The following is a 9,221-nucleotide window of genomic DNA, read 5'->3' as shown; positions in this document are numbered from 1 at the left end:
GGAGTCCTAGTAGGACTCCCCCCTTGGCGCGCCTCCCCCTTGGCCGGCCTCCTCCTCCCCCTCCTTTATATACGTGGCCAGGGGGCACCCCAAAGCACAACAGACAATCTCTTAGTCGTGTGCGGTGCCCCCCTCCATAGTTTAACACCTCGGTCATATCGTCGTAGTGCTTAGGCGAAGCCCTGCGCCGATAACTTCATCATCACCGCCCCCACGCCGTCATGCTGACGGAACTCTCCCTCATCCTCAACTGGATCAAGAGCTCGAGGGATGTCATCATGCTAAACGTGTGTTGAACACGGAGGTGCCGTACATTTGGTACTTGGATCGGTTGGATCGTGAAGACGTTCGACTACATCAACCGCGTTACTAAACGCTTCTTGTCGTGGAATTGTCACAACAGATGTCCTCAAGCTAGGACTTAGTCGTGGAGCCATCGCCGCTAGGAAGCTTGAAGGGATTAACGGGACAAGGAACACGAGGGTTTATACTGGTTCGGCCCCTTACGGTGAAGGTAAAAGCCTACGTCCAGTTGAGGTGGTATTGATTAGGGTTTCGATGACCAGGGAGCTTGACGGCTATGCCTGGCTCTTGATGAGATCTTTCTTGCCCCTAAACCGCTGCCGGGTCGTCCCTTTATATAGGGAGGCTGACGCCCAGCAGCTCTCAGAGCCCCAGCCGGCTCATAAGAGTGTCCGGCTCGGACTCTCAACTATTCTTGCCTTACACTACAAGTTCTACCATAATAATGATTGTAACTACGGGCCTTAAGCCAGACCACCGGGTCTTAAGCCCATCTTTGGCCCACCGTCTTCAAGCTTGGCGCCGGGCTTCTGGCAATGACCATTATGAGTAACCCGGCCCCTCCTGGCGGGTGACTCTAAGGTCTATATCCTCAACTAGGCCCCAGATTGACATGAGCCGGCTCATGTCAATCTTCAATCCTTTTGACAGAAAAATCTCCGGCTTACAATTGTGTCAAGGCTGTAACCCGGCATGACGTCATACTCTGGACTCCGGGTAATCCGCCGTGACGTCATCTTCCATTAAGTCCGTTTTTTACTCCACCAGATCCGCAACGGATCTTATCTTTACTGCCATCCCGAAAATCGAGGCATTTCATGGGGAGGTAACCACGCCATGGTCTCCTTGTTTCTCGCGCCCACTTATGAGCTCGCCCTTATAAATATCCCGGTCCGTCGGTCCTTCAGCCACCCGTCTTCCTCCTCGCGCCACTGTTCCTCTGCTCAAGCTCTGTTGCTGTCGCCGCCGCGGGTCTCCTCCTCCTCACCAACTCCGGCCGCTGCATCAACCTGTTGTGTCCAGAGAAAACGGCGGCGACCTCCGCGACTCACCAGCACCTGTAAGTTCTGACTGCCCCGTAGAACAGATCTGCAGTAGGTTCGTCCTGTTCTTCCGTGTTCTTCGCCGCCGCCCATGAGTTCTTGGTAGTTTTCCTTTTTACTGCCTCTTTTTGATCTTAGGATAGTATAGAACCAGTGCGGCGGCTGTTTAGTACTCATTTCAACTGCAAGTAGACCTCTTTTTACTGCATAAAGGCCTCGTTCGAGCCCAAGAACGTCCCCTGCAATGTGTGAAACCTGTTTTGATCCAAACCTGTTTTTAGGTCTAGAAACTTTCCTTTTGACAGACCATTTTGATCCAAATTATTTACTGCAATGTGTGAAACCTGTTTTCACCACACTTAGTAAAAAATTGCACTCGTTGACTCATGGCGGTTTACATTTCCGGTTTAAAGAAACCGCGTGCCGTAGAACCTTCCGGCTCAAAGGAGACCATGCGCCATAGAATTTTCCGGCTCATCTGTGATAAGGCCGTAGACAATTGAATTACTCTCAATACCTCGGGCGGCTTAAATAACCCGACGCACCTAGATATATGTCATTAGTCCCCTCCATAAGCCGCCACTTTAACATTGAACTGTACATTTCCTCCGGCTTATAATTAAACCGGACGTTTCCTTTTTTCATAGGCTGCCGACTTTCACCATGCCTCCCAAAGCTCCTAAAGCCTCCATCACTTGCAATTGGATGAGGTCCAATGTCACCAACGAGACTTTAGCGGATTTTGTCAAGTCAGGTTACCTGCCTAAGAAGGACGTCATGTCCTACCGTGCCCCTGACCCGTCAGAGGAGAGACCACAGCCAAAGGACGGGGAAGTAGTGATTTTTGCGGATCACATGAGCCGGGGCTTCGCACCGCCCGGCTCAAAGTTCTTCAGGGATGTACTGAATTTCTTTCACCTAGGGCCACAAGATATAGGACCCAACTCGGTGTACAACATATGCAATTTCCAAGTGTTCTGCGAGGTTTATCTTGGAGAAGAGCCCAGCCTGCTACTCTTCAGAGAACTCTTCTACCTGAACCGCCAGAACGAGTGCGCCAACGGGCCAAGTTTGGAACTTGGCGGAATCTCCATTCAGCGACGGAGAGACTGCCTTTTCCCTTACGCCGAGCCGCCGAGTCACCCAAAGGACTGGAACCTGACGTGGTTCTATTGCCAAGACACGTCGCCGGCTGACGAGAGCCCGCTGCCCGGCTTTCGCCCTTCACGTCTGGAACCAACTCACCCTCTGTCTGACAAGTTAACTCAGGCAGAGCGCCAACCTCTGCTCCCCACCATCAACAAGATCAAGGCTCTCCTGGGCAATGGTCTCAACGGAATTGATCTGGTCCGGGTCTGGATCTCGTGGCGGGTGATCCCCCTGAGCCGCCGCCCCGGCTTAATGTGTGAGTACACAGGCCGGAAAGATGACCCCCTACGACACAGCCGCAACGACCTCCCTGAAGACGTTGCCGAGGATATGACCAAGGCTCTCTTGAACGAGAGCTTGGCAGACTGTGGGAGGACCGGGTTAGCCCCCTTCTGCCAGACCAACCCAGCCCCAGCAGTAAGCCGCTGACCTGAACATCTTATCTTCTTTTGTAGATAACCTTCATCTGAATCTGTAAGAAATCATCATTGTATTTTTCAGGCTGATGACAAATTCTGGAAGGTCAAATATGACCATGATGCGGCCAAGAAGGCCAGGAAGGCAAAGAAAGCCGCCAAGAAAGCCGCTCCCCGCAAGAAGGGAAGTAGGCCTACTGCTTCAGAGCTGATGCAATTAAGCGACAGCTCCGAGTCAGAGGTAACCCCTGAACCTGTAAGCTCTTGTTATATCTGCTATTTATTTCTGTCCACCTTACTAATACTGTTCATCAACAGGATGACACCGGAGCAAGTAACCCGGTGGTTGAAGAGGTAATGTCACTTTCCTCCGACTCAGAGCCCTTGCCAAGGCTGAAAATCCGAAGGGTAACCCAGAAAGTAAGCTTTTCACATCCTTTAGCTTATCAAGACCCTAAATTTATTTTGAAGCGACAGGTTCATGAGAGCCGGCGTCACACCCGGACCAACAAGGACGCTGACCTCTCCTCCGGGTTACCTGACGCATCGAGGAAACGCCGAACTGTGGTTATCTCCAACTTGTACCCTTTTCATCCTTTGGCGGGTGTTATACGTCAACCGCTCAATTCTTCTGACTCAAATTATCAGGAGACTTCCCCCTCTTCTGGCGACTCTATGCAGTCGAACCTGCCGGCTTTCAAGACCGTGCCCGGGTAATAATGATCATCCCATGTTGTACTTTGTCTGTACTTACACTTTTGTGCTTAACCTTTCTGTCTTTTCAGTGCCCAAGCAAAACTCAGCAAAAGGGCGAAGAAGAACAAGTCGGCCGATGAGCCGGACTTGCCTGAGCCGGAGGTAGCCGCTCAAGAACCGCCAGCTGCCTCTGCTCCTGAGGCCGCTGCTCCAACCAACAAGCCCATAGCAGAAGCTTCTGCTAACCCAGAGGCCTCCAGCTCGGCTCAACCAGCAGATGACCCGGATGTGGTAATCACCCGGACGGAATATGTTGAGCCGGGGAGACCTACTGCGCTGGCCAAGTGCTCCGCTAAGGAGGAGTTGTTAGGGCGCCACCGGGCCAATCTGGACCTCACCGATTATGCCCATCTGAGCATCGGAGAGATCATCTCCGGCTATGTCAGCCAGGTGCACAAGAGCCGGGACCTAGAGATTGCCATGGTGAACCAGATTCAGCAGAAGTCTGAGGTATCATTCTTCTGTCTTCTTACTTACTGTATAGTTACCTTTACCATGCTAGCCCCCAAGTCGACGACTTATGATTGAATATGTTGTAGACTTAAGTTCCGGCTTACTTCCATAAACCGGTAATTTGTAGATAGGAACGTTCAATATGCATTAGCCCCCAAGTGCCAAGTGTAAGCGCTTGGGACTTTGAAAATTGTATAATAACTGCTCATCCTATAACCTAGAAATTATGCAGGCTGCTGGCAAGAGGTTTGAAGCTGATATCTCCGATCTCAAGACCCGCCTGAAGACGCAAGAAACTGAGACCCGGAAGGCCAATGCCAAATTTGTGTCTAGTATTGCTGCGCAAGAAAAGCTGAAGACGGACTTTGACGCTGAACGGAGAGCCTGGGCCGAAGAGAAGGCTACTCTGGTGAACCGGGCCGAACAGGCGGAGAAGGCCCTGTCAGAGAAGACAGCCGAACTCTCCGGTTTAAAGCTCCAAGTGTCCCAGATGGTTGCCGCAATCTTTGGTAAGTCATTTCACCGGCTTTCATCAAGTTTTATAATCCTTATATATCAGAACTCATCCTTGCCGGCGGCTTATCTTGTGTTGTTAAACAGGTCCCAGAAGCGCCAACCTCAACCAAAGTGTGGTCACCAAGTTGAAGGCCGTGTATACCCTGGTGGAGCAACTCTACACCGGGTCACAGCGTGCTTTAGCTGTGGTGGCCCTATCCAATGAGGTGCCGACTCACCTGGCGGAAGTTCTTCGCCGGCTCGCCGTTCTTCCTCAACGTATCCAAGAGCTGTGACGGGCCTCTGCAAGAGCCGGAGCCATAGCTGCTCTAAGCCGGGCCAAGGCGTTCCTTCCAGAGCTAGACCCGGCGGACATCGCTCTGGGCTACCCCAGTTTGAAGGAAGACGGCACCGCCTTCGACCAAAAGGACATCGCAGCTTGCGTGAAAATCGTACGCCCGGTGGCCACTCTGATTGGCAATGACACAGATCTGACTAAGTACCAGCCGGGTTATGATGCAGAGAATCAGAGGATCCCCACTCCGCGCTATGAAGCCCTCAGCTTAATCCCGCCGACTCGCAAGCACACCTTCGCCCCGAAGATTGACCCGGCGGGGTTAATTGACGAGGAAGCTCAATTTGAAGCTCTGAGCGGCATCAACTGGAAGTCATCAACTTTCCAGCTCTTGGGAATAGCCGGAGGAGAAGAGAGGGATGAGCCGGAGACTTCAACCCAGCAAGCATCGTAACTCTGCAGGCGGCTTATCAAACAATGCTTCACCCTTTTGGACTCGATGAGTCTTGTAATAGAGTAGGACCAACACTTTAACTTTGACGTGCCATCGTGCACGCGTTGAATGCTGAAGTCCATTGAAGTTGTCTCCTTTATATTTCTCTGGGTCATAATCGATCATTCATTTTCCTTAAGCTCAAAATAGTTGCCTTTAACTATCCTACATAGAAGGACAAATCACAAGTCTCGAGGCGGCTTACCGCACTGAGAATCATAGTGTTAGATACATAACCCGGAATATGAATCAAAAAAGACTGGTCCTCAATTATGTCCTTAATATAGCCGTAATAACACACTTAGCGGCCGGCAAGCACACTTCCGGCTTAGATAACCCGGGTAATAAGGTTGGTACCTCAATTCCGGTTTACCAGTCTTAATAACGCCCATTGTGTTCGACTAACACTGTAAATCAAAGTTAAGCCAGCAAGTGAGACCCGGCCGTGCATACTTGAAATAATCAGAAGAACTCGCTATAAATCAAAAAGACTTTAGGGGCTTCCAGTTCGAATACGACTAGAGACCCGTCCCAAAGGGGTTATGCTAGGATTCGAATACGATCATATAGCCCCCAGTGGGTGTGGCGATGCCAATCAAGAGGGTACCGACAGCTATGTTCTCTTTGGTTCGAATACGACCCATGTTTGAACAGGAAGCCCCCAAATGACTTAAGATTTGTTTAACGACGCTGATTCGAATATGATCCACGTCGGTTCCCAAAGAGGTTAAACTATGATTCACATATGATCAAAGAAAACTCCCCAATGAGCTCGGCACTTTGCCAATCAAATGGGTATCGACAGCTATGTTCTCTTTGGTTCGAATACGACCTATGTTTGAACAGGAAGCCCCCAAGTGACCTTATTGCTTACGGCTAGATTCGAATACAATCATAAGCCGGACCCTCCTTCAAGTTATCATGTAATTTTGTAATGAAAACAACATGTGCACATTTGGAGGAGAAAAAAGGACAGAGGTCCTACTTTATTGCTTATCATAATATATACATGGCTTAGAGAAATATGTACATTATGAGAGCCAGCGGCTCAAGTGTAGTAAGGCCGAAGCTAAGCTATATTCCACGGCCGACGGGTCTCTTCCTCCGGCTTACGTGAATCTTTATGCTCCCGAATGTCAATGAGGTAATATGACCCGTTGTGCAAATTCTTGCTGACCACAAAGGGCCCTTCCCAAGGCGGGGATAGTTTGTGCGAATCTGTTTGATCTTGGATGAGCCGGAGCACCAGATCACCTTCCTGAAAGACCCGGGATTAAACCCGGCGACTATGATAACGGCGTAGGTCTTGTTGGTAAATCGCTGAGCGAGCTGCTGCCACATCACGCTGTTCGTCCAACAAGTCGAGAGCATCTTGGCGCGCCTGTTCATTATCCGCCTCAACATAAGCCGCCACTCCAGGCGAGTCATGACGGATGTCACTGGGGAGGACTGCTTCTGCCCCATAAACCATGAAGAAAGGCGTGAAACCTGTAGACCTGTTAGGAGTAGTGTTGATGCTCCATAACACGGAGGGCAACTCCTCCACCCAACAACCCGGCGTCCGTTGCAAAGGGACCAAAAGCCGGGGCTTGATGCCCTTCAGAATCTCCTGATTAGCTCTCTCAGCTTGACCATTGGATTGAGGATGAGCCACTGAGGAAACATCAAGTCGGATATGCTCTCGTTGACAAAACACTTCCATGGCGCCTTTGGATAGATTGGTGCCATTGTCAGTTATAATGCTGTGCGGAAAGCCAAAGCGAAAAATCACCTTTTTCATAAATTGAACCGCCGTGGCTGCATCACACTTGCTAACTGGTTCAGCCTCCACCCACTTTGTAAATTTGTCAACTGCCACCAAAAGGTGGGTCTTCTTATCCTTGGACCTTTCAAAAGGCCCGACCATATCAAGCCCCCAGACCGCAAAGGGCCAAGTAATTGGGATCATCCTCAGCTCCTGAGTCGGCACATGAGCCCGTCGCGAGAACCTTTGGCAACCATCACATTTACTGACCAAGTCCTCCGCATCAGCATGAGCCGTTATCCAATAAAAACCATGACGAAAAGCCTTGGCCACAAGAGTCTTTGAGCCAGTGTGATGGCCACAATCCCCTTCATGAATCTCACGCAAGATCTCTTGACCTTCCTCAGGGGAGACACAACGCTGGAACGCTCCCGTAACACTGCGGCGATGCAACTCACCATTGATAACAATCATTGACTTAGACCGCCGGGTTATTTGTCTGGCCAAAGTTTCATCCTCAGGCAAATCTGCCCGGGTCATGTAAGCCAGATAGGGCATTGTCCAGTCCGGTATGATGTGGAGAGCCACCACCAGTCGTGCCTCCGGGTTAGGGACAGCCAAGTCTTTCTCTGTAGGCAACTTAACAGAAGGGTTATACAGGACATCCAGGAAAGTATTAGGCGGCACCGGCTTTCGCTGAGAGCCCAGCCGGCTTAAAGCATCAGCCGCCTCGTTCTTCCTGTGATCAATGTGCTCTACTTGGTAACCCTGAAAGTGTCCAACAATGGCATCAACTTCGCGGCGATAAGCCGCCATGAGAGGGTCCTTAGAGTCCCACTTGCCTAATACTTGTTGAGCCACCAAATCTGAGTCGCCGAAACACCTTACCCGGCTCAAGCTCATCTCCTTAGCCATCCAAAGACCATGGAGCAAGGCCTCGTACTCAGCTGCGTTGTTGGTACAAGGAAACATCAATTGTAGCACATAATGGAACTTATCACCCTTAGGGGAAGCCAATACGACTCCAGCCCCCGAGCCCTCCAACTGCCTGGACCCATCAAAGTGAATAGTCCAATATGTGTTATCCGGCTTTTGCTCGGGCACTTGTGACTCTGTCCAATCATTGATGAAATCCACCAAGGCCTGAGATCTAACAGCAGTGCGTGGCACGTATTTCAGACCATGAGGTCCGAGCTCTATGGCCCACTTAGCCACTCTTCCTGTTGCCTCTCTGTTTTGAATGATATCCCCAAGAGGGGCAGAACTGACCACAGTGATGGGATGACCCTGGAAATAATGCTTAAGCTTCCGGCTCGCCATGAACACACCATAAACAAGCTTCTGCCAATGTGGATACTGCTGTTTGGACTCGATGAGCACTTCGCTGACATAATAAACCGGCCGCTGAACCGGATGCTCCTTACCCTCTTCCTTGCGCTCCACCACCATAGCCACACTGACGGCTCGCGTGTTCGCCGCCACATACAGTAATAAGGGCTCCTTATCAACCGGAGCAACAAGAACTGGGGGCTCTGCCAGCTGCTTCTTCAAATCCTCAAAAGCAGTATTAGCTGCATCATTCCAGACAAAGTTATCAGTTTTCTTCATCAACTGATATAATGGCATGGCCTTCTCACCCAATCGGCTTATAAACCGGCTTAAAGCAGCGATGCGACCCGCCAAGCGCTGAACGTCATTTATACACACCGGCTTAGCCAGGGAGGTGATGGCCTTGATCTTCTCCAGGTTAGCTTCAATGCCTCTGTCAGAAACCAAGAAACCCAAGAGTTTGCCTGCAGGAACACCAAAAACACACTTGGCCGGGTTAAGCATCATCTTGTAAACCCGGAGATTATCAAAGGTTTCCCTCAAATCATCTATCAGGGTTTCCTCCTTTATGGATTTAACCAAAATATCGTCCACATAAGCATGAACATTGCACCCAATCTGGTTATGAAGACAGTTCTGCACGCAACGCTGATAAGTCGCCTGTGCACACTTGAGTCCAAAGGGCATAGACACATAGTAGAAGGCTCCAAAGGGAGTGATGAACGCCGTCTTCTCCTGGTCCTTA

General features: G+C 50.4%; 1 long non-coding RNA gene across 1 annotated transcript; it reads left to right on the top strand.

The window, feature by feature from the left end:
- Positions 1 to 3,381: 3,381 nt before the first annotated feature.
- LOC141041998 (uncharacterized) lies at positions 3,382 to 3,978 on the top strand. Its single transcript, XR_012203805.1, has 3 exons — positions 3,382 to 3,478; positions 3,560 to 3,624; positions 3,697 to 3,978. It is a non-coding gene; the product is annotated as an uncharacterized lncRNA (long non-coding RNA).
- The last annotated feature ends 5,243 nt before the right edge of the window (positions 3,979 to 9,221 follow it).

This window comes from Aegilops tauschii, chromosome 2, assembly GCF_002575655.3.
Source record: "Aegilops tauschii subsp. strangulata cultivar AL8/78 chromosome 2, Aet v6.0, whole genome shotgun sequence".
Classification (NCBI taxonomy): domain Eukaryota; kingdom Viridiplantae; phylum Streptophyta; class Magnoliopsida; order Poales; family Poaceae; genus Aegilops; species Aegilops tauschii.
Note: the sequence above shows the minus strand (reverse complement) of the source record. Positions and strands in the feature narration are given on the sequence as shown.